The sequence below is a fragment of the Dasypus novemcinctus genome, chromosome 2, assembly GCF_030445035.2.
Source record: "Dasypus novemcinctus isolate mDasNov1 chromosome 2, mDasNov1.1.hap2, whole genome shotgun sequence".
Taxonomy (NCBI): domain Eukaryota; kingdom Metazoa; phylum Chordata; class Mammalia; order Cingulata; family Dasypodidae; genus Dasypus; species Dasypus novemcinctus.
The window spans coordinates 89,385,932-89,407,490 of NC_080674.1; the positions used below are offsets into that span (position 1 = coordinate 89,385,932).

The 21,559-nt window shown below is 37.6% G+C and overlaps 1 pseudogene; it reads right to left on the reverse strand.

Moving 5' to 3' along the window:
- Nucleotides 1-9,641: 9,641 nt before the first annotated feature.
- LOC101432055 (DNA-directed RNA polymerase I subunit RPA43-like) lies at nucleotides 9,642-10,722 on the reverse strand (annotated as a pseudogene).
- Between the last annotated feature and the right edge of the window lie 10,837 nt (nucleotides 10,723-21,559).

The following is a 21,559-nucleotide window of genomic DNA, read 5'->3' on the forward strand; positions in this document are numbered from 1 at the left end:
TTCCTTTCTTTTGTTCTGGCCAGAACTGAGATTCAAAGTGGGCTCCCATGGCCAAATTCACTGAAGAAAATGTCCCGTACTCCCCCTCCCTTTTATCTTGTAACAGCTGACAGAGAGATAGATATCTGTTCCCCTTTCAGTCAGCTGAAATGAAATAGAGGTTTTACCCCAGCTTAATATTTTTGGGGTGGGGAAGGGGAGCCCTTTCTGATAGCCAATAAGTTTACTAACTCACAGTTTTTCAGCTGTAGACTCTCTTGGTTCCCTGTTGTGGTAGTTGACCATCCTTACCTCCCTGTTAGCTGACCTGGGTAAGTCCAATGAACTGGAGAATAAGTGTTGCAATTCTGCTGAGCCTCAAGGCCCAGTTGGCACATAGACAGGCCAAAGATTTAAGTCTCCTGAGCATACACCAACCCCAGTGCCAACCCCAGGTTCAGTAAAAGTGACAGAAGAGGCACGCATAGAGAGGTCACATCTGAGTCCCACTCCATCACACTCAGGAGCACAAATTCCAAAGTAGGGCCTACTGGCAAGGCACTGAACTACAGAGCCATCTGTCATGGCCATAAGGCCTGGGTGTCTCTATAGCCCTCATGAGCATCAGTACCTGGAGTTGTATCTACTTTGATGTCTCTGAGACTGTGCTGAAATGTGCATAAACACAACCCCTCTTATGACCTCCTGACTCATTTTGAAATCTCTTAGCCATATAAACTCATTTGTCTTTATCATTTCCCCTCTTTATTCAATGTCTTTTTCTAGTGGCATTACCAGCTGGTGTTTGGTGGTAATCCCTCTGCACCAGGGAGATTCATCCTTGAGACCCATGTCCCATGCTGGGGGAGAGGTAATGCATTTACATGCTGAGGTTGGCTTAGAGAATGGCCATGTTTGAGCAACATGGAGGTTCAGGAGGTAACTCTTAGGCACCCTGCAGCTCTAGGCCTAGTTGAAATTTCAAGCACACAGGCTCGTCAGTATCAAGGGCCCATCACTGGACCTTCTTTCTTCACTTGCCTTTGCCCTTGTGCTTGGAGGATTGTTGCTGCTCCCTTGGGGAGTGCAACAGAGTTTCCCAGAATGGGAACTCGGCACTCCCTCAGTTGTCATGTGAAAGTCTACCCCTATGTGAATATCCAATGAACATCTGAACATATCTATATACCCTATATGCATGCCCTGGAGAATTCCCTCCTATCCATGCATCCCCCATCAATGACACCCCACATCAGTGCTCCTACCCTGCATTGTTGAACCCCTCTGTGATCCAAAACTGCTTCAAAAATGAAGTCTAATACATTGCCAAATTCAATTAAAAGGAAAATGAAGTGGTAATGATAGGTTTAAAGGTTAGAAATAGAATATATACTAATTTAGAAAAACTAAAATAAAGTAAAAAATAAATTGGAGTATTAAAAAATATAAAATATTATAAGAAAAAAATTTTTTGATGTTTTGCCTTTCATCATTGTAATAGGTATTGCCCTGTATGTATAGTGACAAGGCAATCTTTTTCATTTCTTCTTCAATGTCTACATCCTTTTTTTTTTTTATGTCTTCAAAAAAGTTTTAGGTCACAGTAAAGTCACATATAGAATATAGACAACATCAAATATACTCAACATCAAATCCTCTTCCCCCTTCCCCAGTAATGATCTTTCATTCATGTGGATGTTACATTTGGTGCAACTGATGTACAGATACTGAAACAGCTACTAACCATGGTTCCATTATGGTTTACATTTTAGACTACACACCTTTACAAATTTTTGGTGATATTTAACATGGCCTTTATCCATCACTGGAGGATCATGCAGAACACTTCCATTGCCCCCTAGTTACCCCCTCTTCCAACTATTCTGTTCCTCTCTTCCCCTCCCCTCAGGACCCACAGTGACAACCAAGCTTCACTGCTTGAAGAACAAGGTTCAGAGATACTTGCAACAATGCTGAGGGCGTGATAAACTAGTCTGTCCTTCCCCTTTGGGAGCCACCCATGTTCTCAAAGACACCCTCCCCTCTGTTTGAGAACATCAAGCTTCCCCAGGATGGTGGCATAACACCTTTCTGCCCATTGATATAACACACTATGACATCACAAGCGCTCACACCCTCCCCAGAAGCCTGCCCCATGTGTGCCCTGTGCCAGATGCCCCCGTCAAACCCCGTAAACCAGTAGCCTTTCCCAATAGTATCTTTTAACTTTTATTCCCTAATTGATACTCTATTTAGAATATTCTATTAAATGGTGTATCGAAGTTCTCTACTATTAATTTAGAAACAGCTATTTCTCCCTTCACAGTTGTCAATATATGCCTCATACACTCTAGGGCTCTGTCATTGGGGGTACTTATATTGATAATTGTTATCTATTCCCATTGACTTGATCAGCAAGTCAAGTCCCTCATTAACAGTGTTTGACTTAAAGACCATTTTATTATATTTGATATCATTTAGTTACCCCAGCTATCTTTGGTTACTATTTACATGATACATTTTTTCCATTATTTCACTTTCAACTACTTTGCATCTTTGAATTTAAGGTGAGTATCTTGTAAACAGCATACAGTTGGGCCATTCTTTTAAAATTTACTCTGCTAATCTCCATCTTTTTGCTGAAAAGTTTAATCCATTTACATTTAAAATAAATACTGCCCATTTGCTATTTGGTCTTTATAAGTCTTATTCCTTTTATTATCCCTCCTTTCTTCCATCAATGCCTACTATATTTATTTGATTTTTTTGTACTATACTATTTTGCGTCCCTTCTCATTTATTTCTTTGTAAATTATTCAGATATTTTCTTTGTGGTTACCATGGCTCAATTTAACATCCTAAATCTTTAACAATCACATTTTATTTGATACCAATTTAACTTTAATAGCACACACAAACACTGTTCTTATATTCTTTCATACCCCCATCCTTTGTTGTACTTGTAACAAATTATATTTTTGTATAATGTATTCCAAAAACCAAAGATTTATCATTATTTTTATATATTTATATTTTTGAACCTATAAGAGGTAAAGAAAATGTAGTTACATAGCAAAGAATATGATAGAGTAGTACTGGCATTTATCCCATATGGTTATCTTTACCAAATGTCTTTATTTCTTTATCTGTTTGATCCACTGTCTAGTGTCCTTTCCTTTCACTGAAGAACTCCTTTTACCATTGTTTGAAGCACAGGTCTAATGGTGATGACTCTGTCAGCTTTTATTTATCTTGGAATATTTTAATCTCTCATTTTTGAATGACAGTCTCACTGGATATACAGTTCTTGGTTGGCAATTGTTCTGTCTCAGAACAATCTGCATCCCTTCTGTCTCAGAACAAGGCATCCCTCTGCCTTCTTGCCTCCATAGTATCTGAAGAGAAATCAGTACTTAACCTTACTGGGTCTCCCTTGCACATAATACGCTGGTTTTCAGAGCTCTCACCTTGTCCTTGGTATTTTGACAATCTGAATTCTATTTATCTGGGTATAGTTCCCTTTGAATTTATCCTGTTTGGCGTTCATTGAACTTATTGTATGTGTATATTCATGTCTTTTGTTAAATCTGGAACGTTTTCTGACATTATTTTTTTTAATATTCCTTCTGACCAAGTCTTTCTTTCTTTCTCTGGGTCTCCATAATGCATATATTTGTTGAGTTTGATGGCATTCTATAGATCTCATATATCTTTTTTTTTTTTCTTCATTTTTGTCTGTCTGCTCCTAAGCCTGAATCACTTCAATTGTCTTTTTCAAGTTCCTTTATTCTTTTGCCATTCCAATCAGCTGTTGAAATTCTATAGGAATTTTTCATTTCAGTTATTGTGGCCTTCAACTCCAATATTTCTGTTTGGTTCCTTCCTAAAATATCCTTTTCTTTACTGAGATCCTGATATTGTTCATGCATTGTTCTGGTCTCCTTTAGCTCTTTCTCCATGTTTTCCTTTATCTCCTTGAGAATACTGAGGGTGATTATTTTAAAGTCTTTATGGGTTCAAATTTTGGTCTTCTTCATTGATGGTTTCTGAATTTTATCTTGTTCCTTTGGATGTGCTATCATTTCCTGTTTCCTTGTCTTGAATTATTTTTTCACATGGTATATGTTAATATTTTACCCTGATAACTCTAGGATTTAGTTCCTGAGCTGCCCATTCTTTAATTTTGTTACCAGCTAGTGACAGGACAGATATGTCCTTGCATGCCCAGAGCTAATAAAAACAAACAAATACAAACTAAAAATTCAAAACCTTTCATAGTCTTTGCAAAGTGGCACTGCATTTGTTGGTGCTCACCTTCAGATTTTAACTCCCCTATCATGAAGATCTGTCTGAGGTGAATGTGAAGCACAGGGTACTTTCTATCTTTTCTGGGCCTATTTCTAGTCCTGGGCTTCTGCTCACTTATGACTTTAGGAATTGCCCCATTTACAGTAATCCAAATGATTCTTGTATTCCTTATGGAATGGACGTTCAGGGAGCTCTATTATGCATAATAAAGCTGGTATACCTTTGCCCAGGCAATGTTGGCTTAATTGTTTCTTATACTTCTTTAGCTGTCTGCTGGCTATTTCTGTGTTCAGGGCAATTTCTGGGAGGGCAAGTGTAGCAGTTTGATATGATTATGAATTCCAAAAATAGATATTGGATTATGTTTGTGATGTGGTCTTTACCTGGGTGTGATTTGAGTTATGATTGCAGCTTTGATTGGGCCACATCATTATGGCATTGAGTCCCCACCCTTTGGTGGGTGAAGCCTCACAGATAAAATGCATGGCAAACTACAGAGTTGAGGGTTCTTAATATTGGAGTTTTGATGTTGGAGTCGAATGCTGTGGTCTTAAGCTGGCACCCCAGGAAGTAAGCACACAGAGGAAAGAGAAGCAAGCCCCAAGAAGAAAGCAAGACTCCAAAAGGGAGGAACCCAGGAAGCCTGAACCCTTACAGATGTTGGCAGCCATCTTGCTCCAACATATGAAAATAGATTTAGGTGAGGGAAGTAACATGCTTTATGACCTGGTATCTGTAAGTTCCTACCCCAAATAAATACCCTTTATAAAAACCAACCAATTTCTGGTATTTTGCATTAGCACCCCTTTGGCTTACTAATACAGAATTTGGTACCAAGGAGTGGGGAAGTGCTTTTGTAATTACCAAAATGCTGGAATGGTTTTATAAATGGGTAAGAGGTATTTTTTGGAGGAGTTTTGAGATGCTTGGAAGAAAAGACCTACAGTGCTTTGAAGAGACTGTTGATAGCAATATGAATATTAAAGAGACTTTTTATGATGCCTTAGGAGTAAATGATGAAACTTATTGGAAACTGGAGAAAAGTTTCAAAGTTGCAGAGAGTCTAGCAAGATTAACTCCTGGTTAGTGGAAGGCAGAATTTGAAAATGGCAAGTCTTGGTATTTAGCTGAAGAACTTTCCAAAGTAAACCTAGGGAATATGGCTTGGTTTCTGCTTGCAGCTTGTAGCAAAATGCTAGAGGAGAGAGATATAATGAGGACTGAACTGTTGGGCACATAGAATACAGAAACTGATTCTGTTACAAACGTCTGGATATCAAGATCCCAGATGAAAGTGCCCCATTGGTAGACGTAAGTAAACTTGGAACTTGCAAATCAGGATTGAAGATGCAGTTATCTCGGAAAGACTTATGGAAAGTCTTACTGTCTGATGGCTTGGACCTCTGCTTCTTGCATGCTAAACCAACAAGGTTTTTGACAGAACTGTATGAACAAAACCAATGTCAGCTTGGACTAAAAGGGACATGGAAAGGAGAGATCAAAGGAGAAACACCTTTAAAAGGAAAACCATGGAAGCTGAGATCTGGAATTAAGACACCACCTTGGGCCAAGAGAGGAACCCCATAAAGGTATACAGAGAGGGTGAGTTTGCCCCAGCAGTTGAAGAGGGTGGATGTTCCTGCCCGATGTTTTGCCACTCCAAGGTACAGAGAGGGTGGAGCACATTCTCCAAGGATTAGGGCAGTTTAGGTCAGCACCCCACAGGTCTGAAAGAAGTGGATCTGTCCCCCATGGATTAGGAAAGGCCAGGAGGTCAACACATTGCTCTGAGAAGGTTGAGCCTGTATGCCAAAGTTTAGAGAATGCCAGGTGGTCAACTCGTTGCTCTGAGGGGTTTGAGCCTGTATGCCAAAAGTTAGGGGGAATGTTGTCTTCATGTCACTGTACTAGGGGGGTTAAGACTTTTACCCAAAGATTGGGTAAGGTGTGGCAATCACCCCAACATTCTTGGAGGGTGAGGTCAGGAGATAAATTGACAACCAGATGATGAGGGTGGAACCAAGAAAATGGCCATTAGGCAATCATGTGGAAAGGATGGGTTCCCATAAGGCACCAAGGAGAAGAAACCATCATCTTAATAATGACTCTTGGGGAGCAGATTTGGCCCAATGGATAGAGAGGTCCAAGGTTCAGACCAGGACCTCCTGACCCGTGTGATGAACTGGCCCAAGCACAATGCTGATGCGCACAAGGAGTGCTGTGCCATGCAGGGGTGTACCCTGCATAGGGGAGCCCCACACACAAGGAGTGTGCCCCACAAGGAGAGCCACCTAATGCAAAAAAAAGTGCAGCCTGCCCAGGAATGGCGCTGTACACACGGAGAGCTGAAGCAGCAAGATGATGCAACAAAATGAGACACAGATTCTGGATGCTTCTGACAAGAATACAAGTAGGCACAGAAAAACACACAGTGAATGGACACAGAGAGCAGACAAATGGGGCAGGGAAAGGGGTGAGAAATAAATTTAAAGATTAATTAATTTAAAAATCTAAAAAAAAGAAAAGAAAAGAATGACTCTCGGACTGAAATCAAATGGAGGATGCCCTTCGGGTTTCCTGAACTGTAGAGGACCCATGAATCATGTTTCCCTCCCAATTTCTCTTTATTGTAATGAAAGTGTTTATCCTTTGTCTGTCCATTTGTGTATTGGAAACAGATAAATTATTTTGTAAATCTCAGAGGTCTATGGCAGACAGGACTTTGACCCAAGACAAACTGTATTTCTTTAAATTGATAGTGATATGATTTAGTGTTTGCATTGTTATTGATATAAGGTTTTTGCAAATATTGTAATGTCTTTTTGGAATTCAGAGGGTGGAATGTAGCAGTTTGATATGGTTATGAATTCCAAAAATAGATATTGGATTATGTTCGTGTTCTGGTCTGTACCTGGGCGTGATTAAGTTATGATTGAGGCTTTGATTGGGCCATGTCATTAGGGCATTGAATCCCCACCCCTTGGTAGGTGGGGACTCACAGATAAAATGCATGGCAAACTGTAGAGTTGATGGTTCTTAATATTGGCGTTTTGATATTGGAGTTGGATGCTGAGTGTTAAGTTGGTGCACTGGGAATTAAGCACACAGAGGAAAGAGAAGCAAGCTCCCAGAAGAAAGGAACCTTGAACCCAGAGAGAAGCAAGACTCCAAAAGGGAGGAACCCAGGAAACCTGAACCCTCACAGATGTCAGCAACCATCTTGCTCCAACATGTGAATACAGACTTTGGTGAGGGAAGTAATTTATGCTTTATGACCTGGTATTTGTAAGCGCCTACCCCAAATAAATACCCTGTATAAAAACCAACCTATTTCTGATATTTTCCATCAACACCCCTTTGGCTGACTAATACAGCAAGTCAGAGAGGAGTTTCCTATTTCAGTCTTTCAGGCTGCCACTGAATAGTTTGGCACATACAGGCACTCCCATATGTACATAGGGATTATTCTGCTCCCTCAGGAACATGTCCAGGGACCCACAATAAGAATGCAGTCTGGCTCACATTGAGCCAAGGAGGGGATATGGTGGAGGGCAGGAGGCCAACAAGAGCACCATGAACTCCTCCTACCATTTTTAAAGCTGTATTTTCTTGATTTGGCACTGGTCCACTTAGTGGAAACACTTTGTTTTTCTGTAGTTCCAAGGAAATATCCTCTGTCAGTTTTTCCTAGTAGTTCAAAGATTCTGTAAGGAACTGGCACCCTGAAATTCCTATACCACCAACTTGTCAACCAGAAGCCAAACCTTCATTTTTGAGAAGTATTTCCATTGGATATATAATTCTAAGTTCACAGTCATTTTTTTTTTCACACTTAATACTTATATGTCATTTCTGTGTATGCAGATTTTTCTCCTGGTTAAAGATCATATCTTTCTGCTTTCTTCAAAGATCTAGTAATTCTTCATTGGATTTCAGACATTCTGAATTTTATACTGTAGAGGGATATATTTCATTTTTTTACTTCCAGGAATGTTGGACTTGTTCTGGCAGATATTTAGGTTGCTTGCAGACAAGCAAATTTTTCAGGCATATTTTTTTTATCTTAATATTTTAAGCTACTATATCAAAGATACTATGATTTCAACAATATAGAATTTAAGTTTACACTCTTTTTTCATACATCTTCAAAAATTTATTGTGTATTTTACATTAAGAGCACATCTCAATATAGACAAGCCATATTTCAAAGGCTCAAAGCCCCATTATCTAAAATGTCTGGAAAGACAATGGCCTATACCCTTCCACTGTCTGATGCATCTACTTAGACCGTGATTGTCTGCCACCCTCCAAACTCTATGTCCTATCATAGATTTAGCTCTAGATATACAACTAGCATAAATTATTATATAAAATCATGTGAGGCCAGAACTATGCCTGGTACTAGATAAATGGCAACAAATATGGCTGACATTGGGAGTTATTTCAACCATTCATCTATCTGCAGATAAGACAATTAACAGTAAGTGGAAAATCAATCTTTTTCTTCATAAAAATTTCTAATTTTTTTCTGTATTTTCTTTCTTATATATACATTGTGTATATGCATCTGTTTCTCCTATGACACTTGATAGGGAAGGAACTACATCTACCTTGTTTTTCACTGTACACACAGAGTAAGTGATGAAATATTTGTTAAACTAGGTTGTCATTTCATAATCAGTGTTTTTCAACTAGTTAAGATACAATACACATTTTCCCACTGAAAAGTTGTTTTCTTTTCAAAACAATTTTAATAGCCTAGCCCAATCATTATAAAGTAATCTTGAAATTTCCCACTAGTTTGAACCACATTTATTCTGTCTTCATCAGACTCTCGTCCTCCAACATACCTCTCAAGCAGACTGACTGAGGCTTCTTTGGCAGACCATGCTGAGTTGAACAACAAAAATGCCACACTGTTGTAGCCATGATAAAGGAAAACCTACAACTGGTAAATGTGCTGTTCTAAAAAGTCAAATAAAAGTTCATGCAATATCATGACTTATTACCCCAACAACACCAAACCCATTCTTTAATGATAGGAATAATACTGTATTATGTCATTTTGCTAATCTTGAGATTATAGAAATAATTTCATTTAATATATGACCTGGAAGAATTCAGGAGTCAAGAGCAAAAGTGCCTCTTAACCTTTTTATTCTTATATAATAGAATGCCACTATGATAAGATTGGTATTACCTGAAGTAATTTATACTCAGTTTTGTAATTTTAGCACAAAGAAACTCCTAATTAAGTGGATCTTGTTTTAGAAACTACTGGAAAGCACATGTATATCATTTAAAACATTCATATATCTATTAAGTATAAATCAAACTTTCAAAAACAATTATGTTTAAAATGCACTAAAGAAAATTATTTTTCTCTTTTTTGGTAAGTGTTCTAAAATTGGGGTAACTTCAGCATTCTCATTATGTTTTCTTTTCCCTTTTTCTTTTTATGGTCACTTTGGTAACCACTGGAGTCACTGCCTTGGAAAACAAGGTCTTGGTCCTGATCGTTCCAGTGCTTTGTCTTCTTGTTTTTCTTCTTTGGCTCTTCCTCCCAGAGGCCATCACATTATTTCTTGTCTGTAGGTCTGCCTCTATCTTTGTGGTGACATCTGCAAAATCTTCTAGTGCTGTGGTACCATCTTCCACTTCATAAGTCTCTGGGCTTCTGTTTTCTTTGGAGATTTTTCAACAACTTAAGTGCTGTTTTCTGTTAGTTCCTTAGAAAGTTCAGTGCACTTGGATTGTAAACTAGTGAAATTTACTTTTCACGGAATACACAATATCCCAGCAGCATCTGAGTCCAAAAGAAATACTTCAAATTCTAATCCGTCACCCATGTTTATCTCCAGGGTCTGCCACCACCCAGCCAGCATCTATCTGCTCAGGGTTAGGGATGAATGCATTGAAACACTGCATACTAAACAGCCAATGTGGCTGGGAAACAGTTTATTAACTGTACTTATAAACTTTTGTCCTGGTTCAGGGCAGAAAATAACAAAATCTACTTCAATGCTAAGACAAATATGTCCTTGATCATCATAAAAATCTCCCAGTTCATCCACTACTTTGATGTTATATACAATGGGGACACCTAAAAAGGTCAGGAAAACACTCTTTTGAGTTGTTAATTTCTGCCTGTGCCTTTCCTAAGCAGGTTCCACATGATCACTCTTGGAATAGCATGGAAGCTTGACATTGACCTGTTCTCAGATGCCGGTGCATTTCTTATTGAGTTAGCACAGACAAAAACGTGGTGTGCCTCCGGTGAGGCCCGGCCAGTGAGCAGGCATAGCGGCTACTCATTAGCGCACAAGTGGCATTGTAGGTCGGCAACTCGAGGCAGGGCAGGATATTAACTGGTCCCACCAGAGGTCCCTCAGAGGCCACCTTTGGTTGCAGCGCCTCTGAGCAACCTGTAGCCATGGGGATCGTCAGGCTTCCATCACACTTATTTTTAAGATTTTTAAGAGTGGATCTAGAGTTACCTTTACTCTGGGACTATCTTAGCCCCATTACCAAGGCATGGCCCTTTTGTGGACCTCCATTGAAAGTTCCTTGTACTGAATGAAGTATCTCCATTCTAGTGGGTAGAAACTCAGTTCCATGTCCTGCACAAGTTCTGGGAGTTGCTCAGCTGACTATTCTCCATTAATTTGTCCTTTTTGAAAGTTTATTTTTATTTCACCTTATAGAGTTTAAATTTTGCACACACGGATTTCTATTAAGCCAAAGATGCAAGGGGATCCTGTATTAGTCAGGGTTCTCTAGGGAAACAGAACCAACAGGAGATATCTGTGAATATTATGAGATTTTATAAAATTGTCTCACATGACCACTAGGATCAACGAGTCTAAATCCATAGGGCAGACTGCAAGTCAAAACTCCTATGAAGTTTCTTGATGAATTCCTCAGAAGAAGCTGGCTGCCCAAAGCAGAGAAGGGAATTTTCTGTGTCCTGGTTTGAGTCTTTTGTAAACCCCAGAAAATCATGTTATATCCATCCCATTCCTGTGCATGTGAACCTTTTCTATGTGGGAACTTTTGGTTGGATTCAGCCAAGGGACCTCTTAGTTAGATCATTTTGATTAGATCACTTCAATTAAGACCCTTAATTAGACTGCAGGACCCAGGGTGGGTCCTAATCCTTTTACTGGAATCTTATATAAATGGAACATAGAGGTACAGAAAGTTGACATTTTTATCCTGCCACATGATAAAAGACTTCAGGATCACTTACAGTTGTAGAAAAACAGAAAAGCCGAGAGGCTGAGAGAGGCCAGAGGCTGGAATTAGCAGAATAAGCCTGGAGCTGAAGCAATGATGACCCCAAGAGACTACACCCATGGAGTAGCTCTAAACTGAAAGAGACAAGCCCGGAGGAGAGGAGAAAGACAAGCAGGTCAGGATTACACCCTACTGTTTGCTTGATCACCCACAGCTGAGCGCAGCAAGAAAGTGAGCCTAGAGGAAAAGGCACAGACTGACCACGTTTTGCCTTATCACGTGGTAGGAATCCAGGACTGCCAGCAGCTGAACTTTGGTGAGACAACATCTCTGATCATGCCTTGATTTGGACATTTTCACAGCCTCAGAACTATAAGGTTTTACCCTAACAAATTCCCATTTAAAAAGCCAACCCATTTTTAGTATTTTTGCATTGGCAGTCTTTAGCATACTAAAACACTCTCTGACTGCTGAAATTACTTCTCCTTTTACGGCCGTCAACTGATTGGATGAGATGTTTCTTATTGCTGAAAGCAAACTCCTCAGTTGATTATAGATGTAATCAACCCTAGATGCAATCAACTCACTGATGACTTAAGTCCACAAAATGTCTTCACAGTACAATTAGGCCAGTGCTTGCTGGACCAAACAACTGGGCATCATTACCTGGCCAAGTTGCCACATGAGCCAAACCATCACAGTCCACACCTTGCCCACTTGGCAGCCATACACATTACCTTTAGCCATACTTAATCTCTAAACAAAACAATAACAGGTATATTTCCCCCCTAACAATACTCAACTGTCCTGCATACAACCAAAAAATGCACTAAATGTCTCCAGGATAGAGTGTGAGCCCTTCGGTATTATTCACTCTTAAAATTGACATCCTAAAACTTAAATACTATGACATGAATCTAATACAAGTTAAGTCATATAATAAGGGGATAAGATAAGGAAGTAAAGATATTTGATTTATGTGCATGTACAAATATACTCATAAAAAACAAGGAAGAAATATTCATGACAATTACAGTCCTCATTTCTGTAACTGGTTGCATGATCATGATTCATATTTGTCACTGCCTTCTTCTACTGCCTATTTCATGTTCCTTTTGTTCTCAGCAAGCACCTCAGCTGGCCATGGTTCTTTGCCTGGTGGGGTGAACCAAACCTCATTCCTGAAGTTTCTGGGCCATTGTTCATCCTTCCAGGACTGGGTTGTTGCAGTTTCCCATTTACTTTAATCACGGGGCATGGTAGTACTAAGAGATGCCCTAGGGACATCTCATGTATTCCAGGCAAACTCTTCTTTACCTCCATTGTGTAGTTGCAGTCCTATTCCCCCTGATAGTCAGAATCAGTTACCCCAGCCAGTATAGTAATTCCCTGCTTTGCCTGATGAGTCAGAGTCATGAGAAACCCAAAGTGGCCAGGTCTTAATTTCCAGTTCAGTGGAATCATTGTTGTGTTTCCTGGTGAAAGCACTCCTCCTTTTGGAACTAAGACCTGTAAAACAGCAGAGCTTAAGTTTGCAGGGACAGGAACCAAAAATTTTCCTCAGCTTAATACCTGCAAGCCTACACCATATAGTATTTAGGGCATAAAAATGCTCATATATATTTGTTGAATGGTTATAAAGAGCAGAAATGCATCAAAACACCATGTTTTCATGCGAAGTGGCTGTGACTCAAGCATTGAGCTCCTGTTTACCATACGGAGGACTCAGGTTCGATCCTCAGGACCTCCTGGTAAAAAAATTTAAAATTTAAGAAAAGGCATCCCAGACCTGCATGGTGAGGCACAGGCCCCCACAATGCAAAGCAACTCACCAAAAAGACAATGCGACCAGATAGGAATATATGTATATATTTTATATATGTAAATGTATATATATATAAAATAAAAGGAAATAAAAACAGCATGTTTTAAAATAAACATTGGCAGCAAGAAATAGAGCTTTAAAAGACTTTTAGGAAGTTCAATATGTTGCTTTCAAATATGCAAATAATTAAGTTTGAGGCTTCTAGAAACCCATCTTGTTTCTTGTTTCAAGAAAGCCTTGTTAATGACTAGATTTTTAAAATTTATAATTGGTATAATGTGTCCTTTTATATTGAAATTACTTTGCTAATATGTTTGCTGCATAAAGCTATATATCCTAATCCTATCCCCTGTAAAGTTTAAGAAAAATTATTTTGTCCTAAACTTGCTCAGTAAAACCTTTGTTTAGTTCATATCCAAAATTTGGTTGCTATATTTTTAACCACTGATGTAAATGCCATGTTTTATAATTCTCATTGCTTCATTTTTTCAGGAGAACATTTATTTTTGAGGGATGTATAATAATAATAAAAGTAGATGTCCTTGACAAAAACATGGTATTTAAACAGAGTTTCTTTTATTTTTTTGAGAGATGACTGATGATTTTCAAAATAGTGACTGTATCAATCAATATCAATTGCATTTTCTCCTTTGGTTTAACCAGACACTGCTCCACTATAATCCAACTTTTTAAAACATTTGTGATAATTACTGCTACATCTGTTTCCACATTCTATGCCAGATACAGAAAGAAATGGATGTTAGAAATATCAATGTGTATTCCATTTATATCAGTCCAAATATAACTCCCTTAATATTATTTAAGCCTAAATGCCTTGAATTGATCAATTAGAATAAAGATAAAGCAGCATTATCTAGAGCCATGAATCAGTCCATGAAAGATTAGGAAAAACAGGTTAACTTTTGATTAAATGACCAATTAAAAACAAATAGCTATAAGTAGCTGTAAGTAGCTAATAAGGTGCGTTTCAACTATAGAAAGTCTATGACACTTAAGAAGCAAAGCATAAGCTAATCCATACAAATAATAGAAAGTTCCTAATATAAGTGAAGTGTACAGAATTCTAAATTACCACTGGGTAATTTTTCAGCAAGTATGAATACATTATCTGTCACATTATTTCAACTTGACCAGATGTCATGTGGTGAAATAAAGTATGAAGTGCTACTAAATTTTGGAAATTTTAGGCTAAATGTTACTGAAGGGCTTAGCATTTTACATTTTCTTTCCTGAAAATCCAACTTATCGTCAAGTGTTTCTGTAGCACTCAGCTTCTATATCTAGAAAATCAGTGGAATAAATCATTATAAATGTAAAACCAATTTCAAATTGATGTAGTCACAAAACATTAAGACATATTCCATAGAAGTTTTTTAGGAACTAAATCCTCAGAATTTTCTAACATTACTCTTTGATAAATAATTATTGATAAAGAATAAGCATCTTGGGTTTATAATTTTAGAAGGACTTTTGATAAAATTTAAACCTGAATGGTCATAAACAAGCTGGAAATAGGAATAAGTGACTGAAGAGCAATCTGACTGGAAAATCTTTTTTTTATAAACCCTTTGTCAAAATATTTTCCTGAGTTAGGGACTGTATTTACTTCTCAACTGCAAAAACAAACCATACAGTGAACTTGCTTAACATCAGGAATTTATTGGCTCATGGTTTCAGAGGCTAGAAGGCTTGCTTCCTTCCAGAGTAGGTATCTTCTAGCTGGTTGGCAATCTTTCGGGTACTTTGGTTTTTCCATCATCTGGCAATGCACATGGTGGCATCTTCTCCTTCCTCTTTTGGTTTTCATTGTCTTCCTGCCCCTGAGTGCTCCCCATGGTCAATTTCTTTTGCTTATAAAGACTTCAGCTATATTGGATTGAGACCCACCCTGATTCCCTTTAGGCACACCTTAAGTAATAGCATCCTTTGAGATCCTATTTACCAAAAGTCTCACACTCACATCCCTGCAAATAACTACAGAGAGGACTTACTTAAGATGAAATTATGGACTAAAAATATATCTGATGGAATAAACTGATTCCAATTTTTTTTTTAAAGATTTATTTATTTATTTAATTCCCCCCCCCCCCCCCATTGTCTGTTCTCTGTGTTTATTTGCTGCGTCTTGTTTCTTTGTCCGCTTCTGTTGTCGTCAGCAGCACGGGAAGTGTGGGCAGCGCCATTCTTGGGCAGGCTGCACTTTCTTTCGTGCTGGGCGGCTCTCCTTACGGGTGCACTCCTTGTGCGTGGGGCTCCCCTATGCAGGGGACACCCCGGCGTGGCAGGGCACTCCTTGCACACATCAGCACTGCGCATGGGCCAGCTCCACAGGGGTCAAGGAGGCCCAGGGTTTGAACCACAGACCTCCCATGTGGTAGATGGAGGCCCTAACCACTGGGCCAAGTCCGTTTCCCGATTCCAATTTTTTCTAGCAGTGTATAATTATAATCATGAGACCATAGCTATTTCCACATTATCAGCCTTATTTTTATAAGCCAGCATGTCAGTCAGACCTGTTCACGAATGGCTATTATATCATTTTATATGTTCTCTGTATGCTTTTCAAATTTTTGCAGGACTGGCTAAAGAGATAACGTATGAACAAGTATAAGCAAAAACTTGTTAATGTTCTATCACTCTGCTGGTGGGGAGGAGGTTAGTACCTGTGGATGAGTAAAAGAAACAACTGATCTTTTCCAGAGGCCACCAGAACAGACATCGGCAAGGGGGATGAATGTCTGGGGAGGGAGCATGCTGGGAATAAAATTAGTAATAAAGAATGAAAAAAATAGTAGGAAAGTGGTGAAAATCCAGAGAGCTAGATGCATGACAGAGGCTAGCTACTGGAGAAGAGAGAGAACAATCCAGCTCATATGAAGCAGCAGAGTGGAAAGCTGGTCGAATAGTATGCCAAAGAATCCCAGTCAGCAGTTCCTTTTGATTCTGCAAAGAAGGGCAAGCTCATCCACACAATCTCCTCATAAATTCTCTCTTTATCAGGCTTCAAAAAATTGCACTCCAACAATATCCCCTGGACGCCCCCTGGGATGGTTTTGGAGCAGAGTGCCTCTGATGAGATACCTTCTCATAAACAACTGTCCCCAGCACCTTACAAAGCACATTTCAGGTAAGTTCTCAAGATCAGCTTTCCAGCAAGTTTGTCTGCCCTACACCACAACACCTTCTCTGCTAGTCCATGAGCCACACCTTTGCCCTTTCCAACAAGTTCTGGATCTCAGCCATCGAGGTCGTCTTGCTTGGGTACTCAGCTCCTGTCTCTCAGCCCTAGGGCTAGTGGTTGCTCTTATTTCCAATATTCCTGTATTTTAAAATAGTTATCTTTATCTCTTATTGGTCAACCCCTCATTACTCCAATTCCTGGTTAAGGTCATCACTCTTTATATTAAACTTCTCCCTATTCAAATTGCTACATGATTTTTCTCTCTCCTGACTGTACCCAAACTAGCACATCACCAAACCTCTAAGGTAAAATTCACGCTCTGTGGTCCTAGGGGAAAGGACTGAAAAGCACTAATTTAAGGATTTCCTCAAAAACATTTTTAGTCACAATTCCAATGTGTAGCCGTTTTAAATGGAAACAGGTTTCTAAGGATAATGGTCATTTTGCTATTTCTCTCCAAGTCACAGTGTGTATGTTGGCAAATGATGTATTTTTTTTTAAATGAGAACTAGTTCCCAAAGTCTTCAAACCTATTACAATTTTGTTCTCAAATCCAAATAACCATTTTCTTAAGTTGCTCATCAAAAATTATGAATGATAATGCATTCCAATTTTAAATTACCAGTATTAAAAGAAATATGAACCCTACTACTCATTTGGCAATTTATAGTAAAGATCATGGATAAGAAGGCTGACTTAGGATCCTACTGATTTGGGTTTTTAAGCCTAGACTCACCACTGTCCATATAACTTTAAGTAAATTACATAACATTTTTGTGTTTTAATTTTTCTCAAATGTAGAATGGAGATAATGATACTACTTAATATATAGGGTCTTAGTGATGATTAAATGAGATGATCCATGTAAAGCTCAAAATCAGCACTGTTTGACAAACAGTTAAGTTCTCAGAAAGATGCTTTTTATTGCTAAGAACGATAAAGAGCACTTAAAACTGTAGTAAAAAGTAAAATAATAATAATAATAATAATAATAATAAAAGCAAAATAGCTCAGAAGCATATCATTTGGGCAAAAAAAATCTAGAAAAAATATTATTATGAGTAACTTTGATGGCATGTTTGGAGACTGCTTATTTTTAAACAGAAATTTTATTTTAAATATAAGATATGAATAATGTATCATATATAAAAATGTACTTCACTTGCCTTTTGCTAATTTCATTAAAGTTGAAATGCAATTTAATATTAAATTGACATCATGTCAGTTCTGTTTCTCAAAACTAAATTTAAGCAAGTTACCCTGCAGGCATATTCTGATTGACACATGGTTGATTTCTTTCTAAAGAACATCCATTCAAATGTGAGAAAAATTATTATTCAGATTCTAAAACTTTAAAAATTTTTGACATGGCATTTTGATGGCTCATCTTCCTATAAAATGTCTGATAAAAATTGTGAAGAGACACAGTTATGACCTGTGATGGTAAACCCTTAGGCTATTTGGAGAAAACTATTTGAAATCATCCAACATTGGATGATTATGCAAACCCACTCAGAACAGTAGGTAGCATTCTGGGTTGCAAATGTGAGATACAAAAATGATCAGGCCCATGATGAAGGTGAGTCTCCAATTTTACATATTTTTGCTCCACTGAGTAGTGTTTGATTGTATGAATTGTATATATGTAAAATTATATTGGTGCTTCATTTGTACTTCATTTATCATTTATGATGCAGTTTCTAAAAATTATTTCCCACACACAAAAATATGATCAGGCCCAACTGTTAGGAGGTTTTCAATACATTTCATTTGTAAATGAATTGAATGGACCATGAAACTGATAATGTCTAGGTTGTCATTTTCACTTAGATAACATAGATCAAAATTACACAAAGATCAAGTGTCTCCATACAAATGATAGTCCAGCATGTTCTGTTCTCTTTCCCTCCCCTCCACCACTTCCAGTATCTACTTAGTACTGAATTTTGCTGCCAACATTTTCCAAAAGAACACAGATTTCATGTGTCTTTCTTTACTTATTTGGTGAAATCACATCCTATTTTGACAATTCAAGAAATAAACAGAAATGTGGCAATTTCCCTGAAATCAAGACCTCCATTTTGCATAACACAATGAAATTTTTAAACAGGAAAAGGAAAAGGAAGAATTTAATTAGTGAGGAAGTTTGAAAATATACTGTAAAGACTATCAAGGGAAGGAATAAGAGCATTTGACTTCCTTTAGGGATCTTTTCTATATAACTAAAGCATATGAGAAAAACAATAGAAAGTGCAAAGCTAAAACATCTCACACTAATCCACCAGAATTAGAGAGAATGGTCCATAGTTCCCAGATATTATTCTGTCAAAAGAGTTCTCTAGAGACCTAAAAAGTTAAAGATAATCCTCAAGTATAAAGACTATAGTATTTGATCTAGGAATACACATTTAGGGGATTGGATTCTCTGAAGAAGAGGCTGAAGATGATGTTAGAATCCTGGAAGAGTCTAAGTCAAAAATAGAGTAGACACAGATTTATTTTCAATAACTGGCCTTCTACAATTTATATTAAGATTCTATAGATTAGGAATGATGATCCAGATCCAATGTTTTATCAGACCATTTCAAATGCTGGTCTGATTCTGCACTAGACTCTTACCAAACCAAAAAAAAAAATCAATCTAATATCATTTCCTCATCATAGCTCTATTATCAGCATGGAAAGAAAGGGATATATGTGACTACAGTACAATTATACTTTATAGATAATCCTTCTGGTACAAGCAAAAGGGTGAAAGGCAGTAAGCAATGTACAAATTGTCAGAAACTAAAGAAGTGAACTCCTAACACGTGAGAATTGTCTTCAAGTTTAATGATGAGGGTGTATGATAGTCTGAATTTTGTGAATCCCAAAAGAGATAATGTTCTTGAACTAATCCATTCCTGTGGGTGTGGGGTCCTTTGATTGCATCAAGCTCAGTTAATTAGGTCACTTGATTAGGTTACATTTTGATTGGATGTCAGTGATCTGTGACCCGTTTGGATCTCTACCCTCTTGCTCAGTCTTATATAAACTGAGAACACATAGATAGAGGAGAAAGAGAAATGGAGCTCTGCCATTTTGACCCTACCATGTGAGAGAGAGGACTCCAGGTTCACCTACAGCTGCAGAAAGACAGAGAAACCACAAGAGACCAAGGAAATAATGCTCAGGGAGAGATGCCTGATTGCCTACAGCTGAGCTCAAGGAGAAAGAAGAGACCAGCAGACCGGTCAGTCATCTTGCCTCACCATGTGGCAGGGCTCCAGGATTTGCTAGCAGCCAACCTGTGTGAGTAAGCATCTCTGATTATGCCTTGATTTGAACATTTTTATAGCCTCAGAACTGTAAGCTTTTAACCCTAATAAAATTCCCAGTATAAAAGCCAACCCATTTCTGGTATATTGCATTGGCAGGCTTTGGCAAACTAAAACAGGAGGTAAATCTTATCATTTGAGAAATAAATTATATAGGTTTTGCAAATTATGGAAAACTCTAGAGAAAGCAAAAAAGTTTATCTGTTTATATTTCTTTTTCACTATATATATATAAGCAGAAAATAAAATTCTTAGAACTATTTTAATTTACATAAAAATTTAAAAACCTAAGTTTAAATGGGATTTAATGCTATTAATAACTTTCTTCACTAATATCAAAAAGTAATCTCTAAAAAAAAAAGTAACCTTTGCTTACACACAGAAAAACTGCCTTTTTAGGTGTCAAAACTATTATGAATGTCTACTCTAAACTGTTTCAATATAAATAATAATAAACCATCATATTTATATTACATTTCATAAGGCTTTCAAAATAGCCTTGCAAATTAGCCAGATAAAACTGAGACCAGTCTTTACCAGAGAAAGAGAAAATTAGCTAATACTTATATTTGTTATGTCTATTTGCATGACTCTAATAGTGACAATTTTTTGAATGCCTTCTGTATACAAGACATTGCCGTAAGTTCTTTCTGTGATTATTTATTTAATACTTAAAACTAAGATATTGAATAATTTGCCAAAAATTACAAAGTGGAGCAGAGCCTAGATTCAAACATAAATCATTCTAACTTAATTTTTTTAAGTTAATTTTTTAAATGTTAATTTTTTTTTTAAGGTACTGGACCCAGGATTGAGGCCCAGACATAGTATGTAGGAAGCTGGCACTCAACCACTGAGCCAGATCAGCTCCCCTGAGTTTATTTTTCATTTGTTTGCTTTTTTGTTTTTAGGAGGTACTGGGGATTGGGGGCTGGACCTCCCATATGGGAAGCAGATGCCCAGCCACCTGAGTCACATCTGCTACCTCTAATTTTTAACAATTATTTTCAGGATTTAAAAAAAGGAATAGCTACGTACTTCATGCAATGAAATACCAAAACAAGTCAAATCTGCCAGTTCTGTATGCAACCATTTCTTTGGAATCTTAAAAATAAAACAAAAAATTTTTAAAGAATTCAATAGGGAGAAATATTTCTTAGAAATATGAAATTTAGCCCCTTTTTCAAATTAAAATATAACTAGACTCATATTTTAATTTTGATTAATGGAATAATCTCAATCCCAAAAACTGTGAAACTGGTTGACTATTTTATGAACATATTGCAGCCTTTCTGATGGTACAGAACTCTAGTAATCTATAAGTAGAAAGACATTTTTAATTCATTTATTTCACAAAATAATCCACTTATAAAGTCAAGATGTTGCAATGTAAACTATGTGTTTCAGTCATATGCTGGGCCACCTAACATCAACACTTTTTTCAAGCCCATAGAATTTCACACCTTCTGTTAAAAAAAGCCATCACCAAGTATAGATAATCATAAATAAACTCAGCAGAATTGCTTCAGTGTCTCACTTTTAATTCAGCAATTAAAAAGCACTCAGCCATTGCATGCTGCATTATGCCACCAACCAAACTGCTCAATATAGTATAGAACAAGTGAAAGGAAAAAACTCTCCTGTCCACATATGACAGTTTGCCATTAAAGAGCAATATTCTTGATTTTCACC